We start from the raw sequence: 18,458 nt of genomic DNA, 5'->3' as shown, positions 1-18,458 counted from the left end.
TAATTATTATTTCTTAATACTGAAAAATGTATTTCTTATTTTTTTATAGTATGCATGTTAAAAACTAATAATTTAACAAGTATTTAAAAAACTGGAAAGTTACACCCCCTGTTCATTTTGCACACTAACCCTCATGGTTGCTTCTGATTAATCATTGCAGATTAAGAGGAAAAACGGTTCATTTCCATCTTTTTATTCTACAAAAATTACGATTGAATTTCTATTTACATTTTGAAAATGACTAAAATTTGGCAAATCAATAAAATTGGTACCTCCTGCAGAGTTATTACCCAGTGAAGATGGACTCAAGGGCACTGAGTTCGAATCCCAGTGTTGACTGGTCGATACGAATTCTACACCCGGCTTACACCAGCCACTGTGCCGAAGTAAAATATCCTCAGTGGTAGACGGATCATAGGTCCCCTAGTTGTCAGACTGACAGTGGAAAGCTTTTGTGGTTTTCATCATCATGTAACTTAAATGCTGGTCAGTTCCATCAAAACGTCCCCCTCCAAGACAAAAATTTCTTCCTATACTTGATCCTGGAGTTCCCTTGTGTTCTGAATTGAGTTTAAAATTAGAAGTCTAATAAATTGAACATTAGTAGTCGTAAACTCGAAATTGGGTTGGCTGTTCAATGACTATTATAAAATAAACTAATAATTTGGCCGGGATAGCCTGGTTGGCAGGGAGTTGAACTCGTGTTTGTGAGTTGTCCAGCCGGCCGAAGAATACCCATGTATAAAATGGTGACTGGTGCATGTTAAATCTGCCGTGGTCACAAAGTCCTCTAAGTTCTCACAACAAATCAATACCTCTGGGGACTGATCCAATTCTCTTGTCTTCTGGATTGAGTTCAAAATTATAAGGTGATTATTCAATATTATACGGAGTTAAACATTTGTAGTCGTAAACTCGAATTAAGTCGGTTGTTCAACGGCGGTTGTAAAAAAAAAAAAAAAAAAAAAAAAAAAAAAAAAAACTAATAATCAAATTGTATTTTCTTATGTTCTTTCTAACTCCTTGCTTATTTTTGACACACCTTCATAATTTCATGTTTCTAAGTCATAGAGCAGCAAAGCGAAATGTAACGTTTAAAAAAGAAACAATTTAGAAGAAAAAAAAATTCGCAAAAAAAAAAAAAAAAAAAAAAAAAAAAAATTCTTTTAAAATTCTAAATAACATAGATTCAGAATTTCCAGAAAAAAAAAACTCAGTTAAACATATAATGCTTCTTCTAACATGCCAAATCTTTACTCTGTGCTTATGATGTTCTTAAAATGAGTTTCTGTTTTTTTCCTCGTTCAAAAAATATGTGTAATAATAGAAAGGCTCTACATTATAGTCCCATCACAATCAATATATTTAACAATCAAGCAATATTATCAAATTTTTAATAATATAATGTTAATATTCAGCAATAAAAAATACGACAGTTTACTTTAGGTGTATAGAAATAGAATTGAACTTAAAAGGGCCCCATCATTTTCAGTAGCTTAGGGCTCCGCCAAGCTTAAATCCGGCCCTGCACATATATATATATCCCATGCAAGAAATTCGAAAATAAAAGTCTATGTTGTTGGCAGGTCAACGTTAAGCTACTCCTGCACATGTGTAATTTTGCATGGATAGCAATGCTGGATGCACCGTTCTTACAGGCTAGTCCAATGTTCGGGCAATATGCCCTGTGCACTGCACGGTTGCACACTACCGATCGACTCCTCCTGCACCGCTGTGGCCACTTCTTCAACTGACGTCGCATCAATTCTTTTCTACCTTCAACCACCTCAAAAGAATCTACCTTTTCAATTTTCGGAATCATTTTCTTCAGCATCGGACTAACGCCTTTTTTTATATCTTTGAGTGCGACGACCAGGTGGCCGAGTGGTTAACATGCCTGACTGCGGAGCCGATGGTTGCGGGTTCGAATCCCGCTCAGGGCATGGATGTTTCTTTCTCTCTCTGTGTTCTATGTCCTTTCCTCTGTGTGATTGTAGCCCGCCCTATAAACGGGTTTGTGATTGTATGACGTGGACGACGCTACTCCACTGCCGTGACTTACCCATAGGTGCTCACTGGGTAACAATAAGATAGTAACAATTTTGGCATTTCTGATGCCAATGCGAAATATACCCAAGTGCCCGCCATTTTATAAGCAGAGTCAACAACACCTCCTACATCTCTTCCTATACATATCAAACTATGACAAATTTATTAACTTTTAGCGTGGTTATTTGCTTAGTGATAATGCATCTCTTGATTTAAAAGAAATATGACCTTAATAAAGAATGGATTTGATTTTATATATTCCATATCTATAATTTTGCTAACGTGTGAAGTTTACCATTAAAAAAAATCATGATGACCTAATCCCCTTTTTGCTGCGGGACGGAAGCAAATATTAAATTTATGCAAAGCACGAGAAAATAGCTGTATGACATCATTAAAAATTTAGATATATTAATTCCAAAAGTTATGTCCTTACTTTTAACGAATAATTGTTTATCCTGCGACAAAAATTTAAGGATTACTCATTCTTGATTTTTAAAATGAATTACGATACAATTTTATCCAGAAAAAAAAAGGGAAGTAGTAAGTTTTTCATGTACTGTGTCACATGGTCAATCATCTGATAACTATTAACCAATGAACATTTAAAGCATCAAGGCCAAAACATTAGAATTACCGCTCATTTTAAAAGAACTCCTACAGTCTTTTTATTTTTAAAATAATGTTGAAAATGATATCCAAATGAAGATAGCTTATTTGGGCTACGGAATAATAAATAAAACAACATGAAAAGAGCACAAATTAGGGTGCTAACTCTATATAATCGGTTCGGAAAAAAGGAACCTTCCCCAGTGTCTTAACACAAGTGTGATAGTTTTAAGGATAACCCTAATAAGAGGTAAGATTTCAGTTTCAATCTTCATTATAACACAGATTATTTTTTAAATTTTGAATACCTAATTTGATGTTTTTGCTGCTAGAGAAGCTTATTTTATTTAATGAAATTCTCGGAAGCAGGTCTAAAAATATGCCAATGTAATACTATTCCTAGACTGTGTTTCTTTTCCCCAATTTTTTTTTTTTTTTAAAGCTATTCTATAAACATTCGATTAATTTAGTAATGATTGTATATTGTTACATTTGCATTAAAAGACGGAAATAATATTTTAGAATTAGTCACTATCTCAAAGATTTATAAATAAATTTAAAATCATGAATAGATTTTTATTTTTTATTGTTTCCGACTCTGCAGTTGCAGATAGGCGTTTTATTAATAAATAAAAATCTTTAATCGTTATGTTTGAAAAATTATGATTCGTTATTAAGATAGTTAAAAAAAATTTCTACAATTGCTCTGATAAATATCAAATTCAAAGTGTCCATTAAAGGCGAGAGTAAAATAATTTATTATCTTTATTTTCAGCATTAATCAGTTACTTTTTTTTAAATTTATCACTTTTTCTCCTTGTGTGCACTCTGATAAAAGCTTCGTATAAATAAAATACTTTTTGTAATACTCGTATAAGTAATACTTACGGCGCAGTTATGTCAAAATCATAATAATGAAAACTATACAGTATAAAAGTGCTTAGTTATTTTTTTATAATCATAGTACCTTCCACTTTTTAAAATCGTATTATTTAATAAAAATACATGAATTATATTTTTTTGTATGCATCAAATAACTAAGTGTATTAAAATTTTATTAATTAATAAACCAGAATATACTCAATTTTTTCACGAATTTATATTTAAATAATTAGTCTAACAACGAACTAGTATTGTTATGGATTAAAGTAAAGTGAGAATAGCTGATACCAGACAAATATGTTTCTAAACATTGGAGTTAAGAAGGGTTTAAATATTTGGGTCTCTAGAAATTAGTTTCAATTGAAATTAATTCATTATTAGTTTTAGGGCACCTTGAAGTCATTTAAGCTTTGTTTTGTTCTAGAAGTACACACACTGAAACATGTGAGTAATTTCGCGAAATCATGTTTTTGTCTTTTATTGTTTTTTTTATTTATTTTTTTTAAATTTATGGTGCAAATGCAGTTATTTAATTTATGTTATAAGTCATATATTAAATAGTAACTAAAGTATTTTCTGGTTAATATCTTCTCTTCTTCATTTATAATTTTATTTGAAATTATCATTCTAGCTTGTAAGTCTTCATTTTAAAATTCATTATCGAACTTATCGGTATCAATTTAAAAATATGTTAGAAGTGATCGCTCACTGTTAAAATATTGTTTAAATATAGAATTCGATATAGTTTAATTTTCTTATCTTAAAGAGAATTCGTAAATATGAAAAAAGTCGTGAAATTTTTTTAAAAACATCGTTATAATAATGATGTATAAATATTGATGTTTCACAATATTCTACAAACGTGGGCGTGCCATTTGAGAAATTTTTTTAAAAACGTGATAATAAAATATAATAAAATGAAGAGTTAAAATGTAATAAAATGAAATGTAATAAATGATTAATAATAAAATGAAGAGTTTGTTTGTCCGTTTGACTTTGTCTCACTTATGACCAGGGTTTGTTGATCAGCTTGATTTAAATCACGATTTAAATCATGATTTAAATCAAATGATTTTTTTTAAAAAATCATTGATTTAAATCAACTTATTTTTTTTATATATATTGTTTTTTAAAGTTAAAAAACAGTTTCAATTATTGATACTTTTATTGTTTTCTTTTCTTAATTTTAAAATTTATTTTAAATAACTTGCTACATTAATTCATTTTAGTTAACGAAATTACTTTCTTTCTTGGTGTGTGTTAAATTCCAACACATTTGGAATTAAATTTTTAAAAATCTATTGATTCTTAAGATTGAAAGTACAGATTAAAGTAAACATTTAATGCTGTCTTAATATAGATTTGCATAGCTGTAGAAATGAATTAATAAGCAGGAATTTTTTTCGGAAAAAAATGCAAATAATATTAATTAAATTATATTAAATTAATTAAATTAATAATAGATTAAATATTTATTTTTTGATGAATGACTCTACATTTATAAACACAATCTGTTACATTTATTTTGTCATTTTAAAAATCAAGAGGAAAAAAAAAAAAAAAATAACAATCTTAAATTAAAATTATGGTTTACTAATTTAAACTTTGCTTTAATAGTTAAAGCAAAAGGGGTCTGCCAAGCCAAATTTACTACCATTTAGCAGTACCTTCACAAATTCAAATTTAGAAAAAACTGTAGAATAATTTCACAAATTTTCTTAAAATTTTATTTTTGTGCCTCGCAAGAAACGATAAATCCATATTTTTACAATATTTTTGTGTTAATTTTTTAATAAAATTTTTTATTTTCACAAATTATGTCTAAATTTTCACAAAATACATGCCTCTCAGAAAAACCTAAACAAACCCCTGAAGTACTCTTTAAATGTTCTATTTCATCTAGTCTTTAAATTTCAATCATGCATTTGTTCCAAAATGCTTGCCATGCATTCAAAGCTATGTATTATAACGAAAAATTATTTTAGTAAGTTAGAGCTCCTAAAATATTGTTATAATATAGTTTTAATGTTAATTTAATTTTGAAGTATTTTTATTCATAAATTAAATTTCTTACAGTGTATTTGAATAAAAATCAAAAAAATCAGATTTTTTGATTTTTTAAAAGTTTTTGTTAGCATCCAAAAACCGGATAGTGGGTAACCGGAACAGGTTTTGTCTACTTCCTGAAAACCGGATAGTGGGTGAAAAGGGACAATTTTCGCCTCCGATCCTAAAATCATATAAAAATTTCCATTATATCTTTCATGCGAGACGTTGGAATAATAGAATTTTTTCATTCGCTTAGAGCTCGCCATTGATAAAAATTAAACTACGAAGACTATTTTTTTTTCCTGTTCCAAATATTTTAAGGATTAAATCAGTGATGTTTGCTAGCTTATAGCTCTCATTAAGAGAAAAGAGAGTTTATTGCACGTTCTTCAATATCAGAGGTCTGTCCAGACATTTTGTGAAAGGTCCGTTTTTCGTGAAATTGTGAAAAAATTACTCACATTCTTTCAACAAGGGTCCGCTTTTATGAATTTGTGCAAATAGGGTCCGTTATTGCAAAAAAAAATTTTTTTTTTCAAGGAGGTTTTAAATTGTAAAGACATACAAGATTATACTCAACACTGTAAAATTATAATTAAAAAAATTAAATTTTAAAAAATAAACAACAATTGCTACTTTTAAATTAGAGATGCAACATACAAATATTTGGTATTTAGCCTATACTGCTGAAAGCAGAATATTAATTTCGGACGAATAATGGAAGAATCGTCTGCCGAAGACAAAACTTAATGCGTTTACATCCATATTTCTTGTTTTCTGCCCTGGAAAGGGTTTATTCGATTAACAAAATAATAATGAAGATAAACAAATTTGTGACGGGTCCGATTAAGAGAAAAATCATTTTGTGAAGGGTCCGTTTTTAAGTTAAAATATTTTGTGAAGGGTCAGTTTTTATGAAAAGATATTTTGTGAATAAACAGACCCCTGAATATCTAATTATTTTTCATTCTTCATATGTTAGACATTTGGGTACTTGCAACCCGAGAAGAAGTGAAGTGATTTAATCAGTGCCGGATTACCCATTAGGCCAGACTAGGCCATGGCCTAGGGCCCCCAATGATTAGGGGCCCCCTTCAAAAGGATTTTTTGATAATAAATTTTAAAAAATTAAGAAAAACAATGATTTTTTTTTTAAAAAAAATCACTTTTAAATATATATGTTATGATTATAAAATGTTATGATTATTTTTTTAATTTAGAAAAATGAAGTAAAATTTATTTTATTATTATTTATTTTTATTTTAAATATGCTTTTTTAAATGAAAAGATATATAAATACTTTTATATTTGAATAAATAAAAAAATATAGGAGAAAAAAATTTAATCTAAGGGCCCCAAAAATTTGAACGGCCTAGGGCCCCTAAGCGCGCTTAATCCGGTACTGGATTTAATGCCTAACCATGTGATTTAAATCAGATGTCATTGGATACCTGTAAGTGACGTCACGCGTGTGTGTCGAACCTGATTGACTTCTGAATCATAAAAATACCAGGATTTACTTGATTGATCAACGCGATTGTGGTAGTATAAGCGGATTACGTCAGCAAATTGGTATTCCTATAGTTATCTGAAACTACGTGTTAATTTTGTTTACAGCTATGCTTTAAAAAGATATTTTTTCAAAACCAACTAATTTAAAATCAAACTGAATTTAAATAAAAAAAAATGTTATCACTGAAAGTCAAAATAAATGGGAAAAAACTTCGTTTAAGAGCAACTTAAAAAATTGCCATACTATTATGAATGCCAATGATGCTTGATTAATTTAGGTAATATGTATTACTTGAAACAAAACAAAAAAGAATCTATGAGCTAAAAGGAAAAATTAATGGAGAAGTGGCACTAATTCGTTAAGGAGAAAAGAAGAAAAAAAATGCATATCATTTTTGACGCTAACGATGCTTAATTAAATTTGGTAATATGTATTGATTGAAGTTAAAAAATTAAACTATATCCTAAAAAGCAAAATTAATTGAGAAATGGTATTAATGGTTTAGGAGAAAAATAAAGAATTACCATACCATTTTTGACGCCAATGAGGCTTAAATAATCTTTGTAATAGACTTAATTGGGGTTAATAAAATAGTTGGAACAGTTTAAATAGGTACCAATTCTGCTAATATAGGCACAATGTATTATATTAGTATATTTGCTACTTGTTGAAACAGTATCAATAAGGTACAGTTTTAATATAGATATTATGGAAAGTGTTTTTACCATTTTTACGGTTTCTCGAAAAAGAAATAGCGAAGAAATTACTTGATTGTGTAAATCAGTTTGCCTTGAGCAACAGCATCAGGCAAGATAATAATGAATGTACTTAATCTTTGTTTGGATGAGATGAACTACAATAAGCGTGATTTTCTTAATTTAATAACGTAAAGCCACCAGGAAGGACTAAATATGATATTAAATAAATTATAATAATAAAAAGAAAATGGAATAATTTTAACCTTATTAAATGTGTCGGTTTTAGTCTTTCAGTTTAGTGCATGATTTCGCAATGTTATTTTGTACTGATTTATAGATTTTTTTTTTTTTTAAAATCCGTACAAAGGACAAGAATTCAACAAAAACCTTTTCACACTAAACATTCACACTAAACTTTTTATGTTCATGAAATCTGATCCTATGAAAACGAAATTCAAGGTTTGACAATTTTCAGCAATAAGCGTTTCTGTAAAATTATAAAAATAAAGATATACAAGAATATTACAAGCATTTATTTTCTTCCCTTAAAAATTTCGAAATTTACAATTTTTGATGCTGAAAAAAAAACAATAAAATTTGATAATCGGGATGGGCAAATACCATTTTTGTCCTCAAAATTCCTCCCTAATCAATACTTCCCTCACTTGTATGTCAGTCACTTCACTAAACTTTTCTTTTCTTTTTTTGTCACTCATCCCCCTTGACTTGATCTCTCATCCCCCTACATATGTTTAAACATTTATACTTTTTTATTTTATTATTTCATTCATTTACTTGTGAGTTTATATAGTGGCTCCATCTATTGATTATAAATAAAATTATCTTATAAAAACGAAGATTTAATTGGATGGATACTTAACAATAACTAAAATTGATTGCCAAATTATTTAACAGGCATTGTTTTCTAATGTAATGTAATCCAGATTAAATTCGCATTATCGATGATTTTATTGAAATTAAAATTTATTTATTTATCATTTATTTAATCATGAATTCGACTGGATAGCAAGTTTAACACGTTTAACTTATAAATATTTTTCTAATTTATTAATTTTCAACTTCCTTTTTAACGAATTAAGTTTTAGTATAAATATCGAAATGTGTGCCAATTGTGTGGATTTAAACATATTTCAATTTTATTAACTAATATTAATTAAAAATATTTGTCTGAAATATTTCAATTTGTTTAATAGCTTTCATTTTGAGAAATTTAAATTACCCGATTAAAAGTTCGAGCTTGCGCAGAGACGTCAGCAGTTATCGAGGGAGGTGAACTAACATCGATCTCTTATATACCTGAACCTGCCTGATTATATTTATGCTTGAACGAAAGTTACAAGGTATAGTTTGTCTAAGGTAAGAACTTCTCCCGCCACAAAGTCTGAGGCCGTCTGCTGCTATGGGAAAAAGATTTCCGGGAGGGTAGTTTCTCTTTATTCTAGGGTTAAAACAATAAACCGAAGAAACAGATTCCCTTTCTCTCGCCGACCTGTGCCAAAACAGTGACCCCGCACCCCTTCTTGAAATAGTTATACCTCGTTACCATAGACACCGCCACAGATCCAGACGAATGTCTGGGGGAGTTCTTATTTTAGACAAACTATAGCTCTTTTGACATTGTGAAACTCGTGTTTCGGCTTAACTAAAAAGTAAAATTTTTTTCTTCAAAAATTTAACTTTATCAGCCGCCCTCGCAAACTTATTATTCTTATTTTTGATGCCCAAAGTGAAATAAATTCATTTCCAGATTGCTGGAAATTAGTTCAACGAAAGTTTTATTCGACTGGGCAATAATACGGTATTTTTTCTTGTGAATCCCGGACAGATTATACCCTCTTATGGTATTTGGATGGCATTTTAACGGAATTAACGAAGAAATAGATTTAATCATTTTCAAGTTAACACTTTAATCCTTGGAATATCTATACAAAATGAGCTATAGATAAATAAATTTTATCAACGCACGAAATGACTCCTCTTATCACCCTAATACTTACTCTGATCACCTTACTTCCTCTGATCACCCTAATAATGACATAATTTCTTAAAAGGAAACTCTTCATTATGAGTTGGCTAATCATAGTTAAAAAAAAATTTAAGGCTTGTGCTCAAAATGGGATTTTTTAAATCTTTTGTTTATTTTTACCGTAAAGTGATTTGGAATAATTATCTTAACGTTTTCATTATTTTCTAAAAATCGATTTTTTTAAACTATTTAGTTTTTGTTATTATTTTCAAAGAAGAAAAAAAAGCAGTAAAAATTATTGCAGGACTAATTTCTGTACAGGAGATCTACATTTTTTAAGGTAAACATTTCATAGCATTAAAATAAACATTTCATATGATAAACATTGCAGAAACATCGAAAAATTTAAATCTAAAATTCATTTTAAAAGGACATTTAAAACTTAATTTATATATTGATTAATCTAAGATTTTGATCTGAAATTCGTTAACGCAATCAGGGGTCTGTTTAGAAGAAATTTGAGTCCGTTAACGGACCCTTCACAAAATATCTTTTCATAAAAACGGACCCTTCACAAAATATTTTAACTTAAAAACGGACCCTTCACAAAATATTTTAACTTAAAAACGGACCCTTCACAAAATAATTTATCTTTTAATCGGACCCTTCACAAATTTGTTTATCTTCATTATTGTTTTATTAATCGAATAAACCCTTCCCAGGAAGGGGATGGGGAGAAAGACAAATGCAAACGAACTAAATTTTGTCTTCCGCAGACGCTTCTTCCTTTATTCGTCCGAAATGAATATTCTGCGTTCAGCAGTATTAGGCTAAATACCAAATATTTGTATGTTGCATCGCTAATTTAGTAGCTGCAATTGCTGCTGATTTTTTAAAATTTGATTTTTTTAAATATAATTTTAAAGTGTTGAGCATAATCTTGTATGTCTTTACAATTTAAAAACTCCTTGAAAAAAAATTTTTTTTTGCAATAACGGACCCTATTTGCACAAAGTCACAAAAGCGGACCCTGGTTGAAAGAATGTGATTTAACGTTTATTTTATATTCACAAATTATGAGTAATTTTTTCACAATTTTATAAAAACGGACTTTTCACAAAATGTCTGGGTAGACCCCTGGCAATTATTTTAGCCGAAATATTATAAGGACTGTACAAGGAGCCCTCACGAAACACTACGAGGAAACAGTTCCGGGATTCGGTCATTCGGACTATAATAAAGCCTAGTTTAATCTACAAATTTTAAAATCCTATTTGGCTACATAAATTGACAAAATATGCACAAAGAATTTCTATTATCCTTATTTTCAATGCAAACAATTGACTAAAATTGTAAATTGCTATTAAGAATTACACGAACCTACAAGGACATAGCCTGTCATAATCCTCTGTCACAATTAAAGGGGTGCATTATTTTTAATTTTAGAAAAAGTAACTTAAACAAGTTTGAAATAGGAGAAAAGAAGAGAGAGGGGAAATTGTAGACAGCTTGAACCACTTTTTTATTTATATGCCAAATTTTCTTTGTAACTTAGTGCAGAGTGGTAAAAAGAAAAACTGATCTAACGACCGTATTTTCACTTTCTAGGACTCAATCTTAATGGTTCCTCAAATATGCTAATTAATTAGTGCAGACGAAACTTTAAGCTAAGAAATGAGACACAAAACGTACTTTCTCTGTATTAGCAAACCTTTTTTTTTTGTTTCTATTTACCTGACGGATTCCGATTTCTGACACCCAAAGTGTAGTGCGCAATCTGGGAAATAGAGTTACTATAGTTTCATGAGGATAGCGGTTCAAAATTTGGATTTCGAGAATTTTACTTTTTTCTGAATCAAAAGTTTTTGCTTTTAATCGTATGCTATCAGGGGTCTGTTTAGAAGAAATTTGGGTCCGTTAACGGACCCTTCACAAAATATCTTTTCATAAAAACGGACCCTTCACAAAATATTTTAACTTAAAAACGGACCCTTCACAAAATGATTTTTCTTTTAATCGGACCCTTCACAAATTTGTTTATCTTCATTATTATTTTGTTAATCGAATAAACCCTTTCCAGGGCAGAAAACAAGAAAGATGGATGTAAACGAATTAAGTTTTGTCTTCGGCAGACGATTCTTCCATTATTCGTCCGAAATGAATATTCTGCGTTCAGCAGTATAGGCTAAATACCAAATATTTGTATGTTGCATCTCTAATTTAAAAGCAGCAATTGTTGTTTATTTTTTAAAATTTAATTTTTTTTAATTACAATTTTACAGTATTGAGCATAATCTTGTGTGTCTATACAATTTAAAAACTCCTTGAAAAAAATTTTTTTTGTTGCAATAACGGACCCTATTTGCAAAAATTCATAAAAGCGGACCCTGGTTGAAAGAATGTGAGTAATTTTTTCACAATTTCACGAAAAACGGACCTTTCACAAAATGTCTGGACAGACCCCTGGCTATGCAATTGAAAATTTTTTTGCCCACAATTATAAAATTCGTTTATCCAAAGATAATTCCATGCACAAAATAACTTTTAGTAAATATTTATAACTTTTTATTATTTTGTTTAGTAATAGTCAAAAAAAATTTGTAAGGTATACTGTTTTTTTCCTTCATTTTAAAGAAATTATATAAGGCGAAATGCAAAATGTAAGCGTTATTATAGTACCTGAGAAATCCAATTTAAAAAAAAAATTTATCTTTAAAATTTTATTTCTCAGCAACTATTTTGACCCATTTAGCTCAAATTTTGCATTTTCCCACACAAAATTACATTCTTTAAAATGTTGGGAAAATCTGTGTACCTTACCAGAGGTCTGTCCAGACATTTTGTGAAAGGTCCGTTTTTCGTGAAATTGTGAAAAAATTACTCAATTTCTTTCAACCAGGGTCCGCTTTTATGAATTTGTGCAAAGAGGGTCCGTTATTGCAAAAAAAAACTTTTTCAATGAGTTTTTAAATTGTATAGACATACAAGATTATGCTCAACACTGTAAAATTATAACTAAAAAATAAACAACAATTGCTGCTTCTAAATTCGAGATTCAACATACAAATATTTGGTACTTAGCCTATTCTGCTGAACGCCGAATATTAATTTCGGACGAATAATGGAAGAATCGTCTGCCGAAGACAAAACTTAATTCGTTTACATCCATCTTTCTTATTTTCTGCCCTGGAAAGGGTTTATTCGATTAGCAAAATAACAATGAAAATAAACAAATTTGTGAAGGGTCCGATAAAAAGAAAAATCGTTTTGTGAAGGGTCCGTTTTTAAGTTAAAATATTTTGTGAAGGGTCCGTTTTTATGAAAAGATATTTTGTGAAGGGTCCGTTAACGGACCCAAATTTCTTCTAAACAGACCCCTGCTTACGGTTCTAAATTATTTCGACTATTACTAAACAAAATGATAAAAAATTATAACTAACGAATAATAAATATGTACTGAAATTAATTCTTTGATTGGAATTATCTTTGGATAAAAAAATGTTGTAATTGTTGTTGTATGCAAATATCTTTCTATTATCTTGTAAAGTTCTCGAAATACGCAAAAGGTAACTTTGACCCAACTTTGGACCTCTCTTCTGACCAAACTTTTGGGATTTTCTTAATTGCGGCTACTTTAGAAATCCGAATTTGGAATTTAGAAATCCGAATCCGTTGAAAAAGAGGATATGTTTGTTTAGAGAAGTACGTTTTTGTGTCTGATTTCGTCTGCATTAACTAACAGGGGTCTGTCCAGACATTTTGTGAAAGGTCCGTTTTTCGTGAAATTGTGAAAAAATTACATTTTTTCAACCAGGGTCCGCTTTTATGAATTTGTGCAAATAGAGTCCGTTATTGCAAAAAAAAAAAAAAACTTTTTCAAGGAGTTTTTAAATTGTAAAGACATACAAGATTATGCTCAACACTGCAAAATTATAATTAAAAAAATTAAATTTTCAAAAATAAACAACAATTGCTGCTTCTAAATTCGAGATGCAACATACAAATATTTGGTACTTAGCCTATACTGCTGAACGCAGAATATTAATTTCGGACGAATAATGGAAGAATCGTCTGCCGAAGACAAAACTTAATTCGTTTACATCCATCTTTCTTGTTTTCTGCCCTGGAAAGGGTTTATTCGATTAACAAAATTATAATGAAGATAAAAAAATTTGTGAATTGTGATTGTGTGTGAAAATTGTGATTAAAAGAAAAATCATTTTGTGAAGGGTCCGTTTTTGAGTTAAAATATTTTGTGAAGGGTCCGTTTTCATGAAAAGATATTTTGTGAAGGGTCCGTTTTTATGAAAAGATATTTTGTGAAGGGTCCGTTAACGGACCCAAATTTCTTCTAAACAGACCCCTGACTAATTAGCATATTATAGATCACAGTCTCTAACCATAAAGATTGAGTCCTGGAACGCGAAGAATCGATTATTAAATCGAAAGTTATTCAAGGTGTTTTTTTTTCCACACTACTATTTTTAGTTGTAAAATCAAACTGTGAATATTTTAGAAAAAATTTGTGAAAGACCAAATTTTTAAGGTACAAAATTAATTTTTAAATTTCATCTTTACTTTTCTATTAACATATTTTTAATAAAAGATAATCTGTTACAAATTATGTGTTTTTGTTAACCATTGTGATATTAATTTTTGCTCTGTATACTTTCAACTAATCAATATTGGGCCTATGTCTTCGTGGGGCTAGTGTAGTTACAGGGTGCTGGAGCTTTGGGGGGACGCATCCACACTGACCTCATGCAACTTTCAATGAAAGAATGATGAATTGGTTAAAAATGTAACACATTTGATCATACTTCATTTTCTAAATTAGAATGATATACCTTTACAAATACAATTAGTTGTTTCAATATAAGTTAAAAATTTATTACAGAACCTTCATTTAATCTTTAAAGGTTGTAAGAAAATTTAAATATGTTTCATCAAATCTTTTAAAACAACATAATTTAATATAGAAGAATTTTTGCCATACAAAATATTAAAACATAATATCAGCGAACCCATTTGCAAGTTGTTTTCATTGCTCGATCCCCGTGAGGGAAATATTACTAAGTCATGCACTCCGATTTTCAACTTTCATATTTTCAACATCAAATTAGAATTATGATTATTAAAATTGATTATACTTAAAAGAGATTCTATGCTTTCAAATAAATCAAATTGATCAATGATTTTCCAATGTATTGATTAGTGTTCAAAATGTCTTATAAGGTGAATTAGAATTTTAATTAAAATACTATCTCAATATTTATTCTCCAAAGAGACTTAGATTGAAATTGCTTCAGATATACCTTTCTCAGTTGCAATTCATTACTACTTAATAGGTTATCAATTTTGCCCTCATCAGCCTCATAACTTGTCCACATAACTTGTGATGTGGTCAAAAACAGCATTTTTTTTAAACAAAAAAAAAAAAAAAAAAAAGAAGAAGAAGAATTTATGTTGTAAAACTACATTTTTTCTCATACCAGATATAAACTAAAATGCAGGAAAACGTTCAAATTATTGTTTAAAAAACATTTCATAAGTTGAAAATTTTATTGAATATGGTTTTTTGGCAAATTTGTAAGCAAATGTCCACACTAACCGCCTTTTCCTTGGTTATTTTATTTAACGGAACAGTGAACAGTATTTAATTAATAAGAGTCATTTTATACAATTACCACAAGAACCAAATAATTTAGCAACGATTTTTGTTTATAAAATTGGAGAATGCAGCATCTTTTCAGTGCTAGAAAAAGTGATTTTTTTTCTTTCTAATATGTTTGTACAACAGTGTAGATTTTACAAAGGACATTCCTTTATTACCAAATTATACTTTGTTTTATTTCTTACTCTTATTTCTTACTCGATGCCCGGTGGCTGAGCGGTAGCGCTTCGCGCTTTCGTGCCACAGGTCCCTGGTTCGATCCTTGGGCCGGGCAAGGCTGACTCAGCCTTTCATCCCTTCAGTGGGTCGATAAATGAGTACCAAGCATGCTTGGGAACTAAACACTGGGGGTTCCGCGTTCGGCTGACCACCTGACCGGAACATATGCTCCTGCCCCCCAAAGCCCAAGATCAAGAAATCTGAGATGGGCACAGTCGGCCTTGGCCCTCTTTGGGCTGTCGCGCCACTGAGTTTTTAGTTTTTTTTATTTCTTACTCATTAGATGCTGCTTTTTCTGCTATTAAATAAAATAGACAGTAAAATACCTTTCATCGAATTCAAACTTGTGTTAGTTTACATTTGCGATACACTAAAAATGAAAAAATAATTTAGCATTCTATTTTAAATCTGAAGTTTTATTTCCATGTTTAAAAAATAGTCACTATCGATGCCCCCTGTTTGAAATATTGGTCAAGACAAAATTTTAACCAACTTCTACTGAAATTAGTTTTTCTTTGTGGGCAAAACACCTATATTAATTCTTTTAAAATTTATTTAGTTTCTAAATTAGTTAAAACTGCTAGTATTCCAGAAACTGGAAGAAGGTAGATCACGTGAATACCTTGGAATTATATTAAAGTATTTTCAAGATATAGAATTTTTTTTTCTCTGGACTACGTTAACGTTTCATTAAAGACGCATCAATCAACGTCTCAGACAATCCAAACGAAAAATAAAAACAGTTCTAGCATGAGAATGAATCTTTACAAGGTAATTACTTTGCTAGTAACTCTACCCGACGAACAGTGATTGATGAAGAATCACATCAAGGGTTTTACCTTTTCTAGCTTTCCAAAATTAGAAGGGAAAAAAAATTTTTTTTTTCATTTCTAGTGCCCATCGGTACTCTTCAGAAGAAGGTTGTCTTTTTTTTTTTTTCCCTTGTGCCAGCATGAGCATATTAATTACTCATACAACTTGCAAAGATACAATGTTGCTTAACGATTAAGTGCTAAATGAGTTTTAATATAAATATGATTACATATAGAAAAGGATTGAATGAATGCTTTCAATCTTCATGTATCAAAACAGTTGGCAGGTAGAAAATAATCTGCTGTATTCTTCGCTCAAGGAACAAACGATTAGAAACGATCCACCCAACTCGAAGTCAGCATTGAAACGTAACTCAGACAAACTTTCCTTGTCAAATAAGGTGGGGCGGTGCATTTACCATCGGAGCATATTCGACGCGGAAATGTGCACCAAACCTTGTATAAAAATGTATATTGCATGTTAAATAAAACAATGCAAATTCAATTTTAAAGCATTTTAACGTGACACTACAGGGGTCTGTTTAGAAGAAATTTGGGTCCGTTAACGGACCCTTCACAAAATATCTTTTCATAAAAACGGACCCTTCACAAAATATTTTAACTTTAAAACGGACCCTTCACAAAATAATTTATCTCTTAATCGGACCCTTCACAAATTTTTTAACTTCATTATTGTTTTGTTAATCGAATAAACCCTTCCCAGGAAGGGGGTAGGAAAAGAAAGACAGATGTAAACGAACTAAATTTTGTCTTCGGCAGACGCTTCTTCCTTTATCCATCCGAAATTAATATTCTGCGTTCAGCAGTATAGGCTAAATACCAAATATTTGTATGTTGCATCTCTAATTTAAAAGCAGCAATTGTTGTTTATTTTTTAAAATTTAATTTTTTTAATTATAATTTTACAGTGTTGAGCATAATCTTGTATGTCTTTACAATTTAAAAACTCCTTGAAAAAGTTTTTTTTCTTGCAATAACGGACCCTATTTGCACAAATTCACAAAAGCGGACCCTGGTTGAAAAAATTTGACTTAACGTTTATTTTATATTCACAAATTACGAGTAATTTTTTCACAATTTTACAAAAACGGACCTTTCACAAAATGTCTGGACAGACCCCTGCACTACCTACTGCGGAGTTTTGAATAAGATAGCAGCATCTCTTAGCACAGGAAAACGAACAACAGCTGTCATATATCATTTCCATTGCTCGTATTTATGAACATGATGATAGTTCGTTTCGGCGCAAATGTACTTTGTCCTCATCAGTTCCTCTAAAAGATGATGGCTGTTAGTGTAGAAATACTTGAACCACCGATAGATGGCACTGTCAAAAGATTCTTGTGAAACAAGACATTTACATTTTAATTAGTAGTAGTTGTAACTGTAATAGCCATTGTTATGTATACTTCCCGTTAAATATATCCTTTTTTGTTGTTACTTACCCCTTATTTGGTTATTTGAGTAGTTTTCTTTAATTTAAGAAAACAAGAATATATCTTCGGTGTAGTTATCAACCCGTTGGAATTAAACTCTAAAATAGAAAGTTAGTTCTTGCGCAAATGTACTTCGTCTTTCGTTCCTCAAAACATGTACATTAATCACAGAACATGAAGCAAATTAAATGTAAAAATTATTAGTCTTGTAAAAATAACTCGCAAGGTTCTGAAAAATGAGAAAGCTTCTCTAATGATTTTGTACGCAAAGGAAATACAGCTCTCATTTGTATTCATGTTAATTACTTTTATTTCTGAATATATTAATTATTGCGGGAAAGTGTTTTGTATTGTGGGAGGGAAAAAAGTAGCATCTCGTTAGTTATTGTATGAATTTAACAACCAATTCTATTAGACGAGAATTTAATGTTATTAAATAACTACTTATTCTCATAAAATCAGATATTTTTTAAAAGTTCATTAATATTTAAAGATTAATTTTAAGTTAA

The 18,458-nt window shown here is 29.9% G+C and overlaps 1 long non-coding RNA gene across 2 annotated transcripts in view; it reads left to right on the top strand.

The window, feature by feature from the left end:
• Positions 1 to 1,887: 1,887 nt before the first annotated feature.
• LOC139426076 (uncharacterized) overlaps positions 1,888 to 18,458 on the top strand; it is an 88,988-nt gene continuing 72,417 nt past the window's right edge. For both annotated transcript variants that reach the window (XR_011637356.2, XR_015435405.1), the window contains exon 1: positions 1,888 to 2,908. This is a non-coding gene — a long non-coding RNA (uncharacterized LOC139426076). The remainder of the gene's footprint in view (positions 2,909 to 18,458) is intronic.

Source organism: Parasteatoda tepidariorum, chromosome 7, assembly GCF_982258835.1.
Source record: "Parasteatoda tepidariorum strain Cologne lab strain chromosome 7, Ptep-v5.0, whole genome shotgun sequence".
Classification (NCBI taxonomy): domain Eukaryota; kingdom Metazoa; phylum Arthropoda; class Arachnida; order Araneae; family Theridiidae; genus Parasteatoda; species Parasteatoda tepidariorum.
This window is presented reverse-complemented; position numbering and strand designations above follow the sequence as displayed.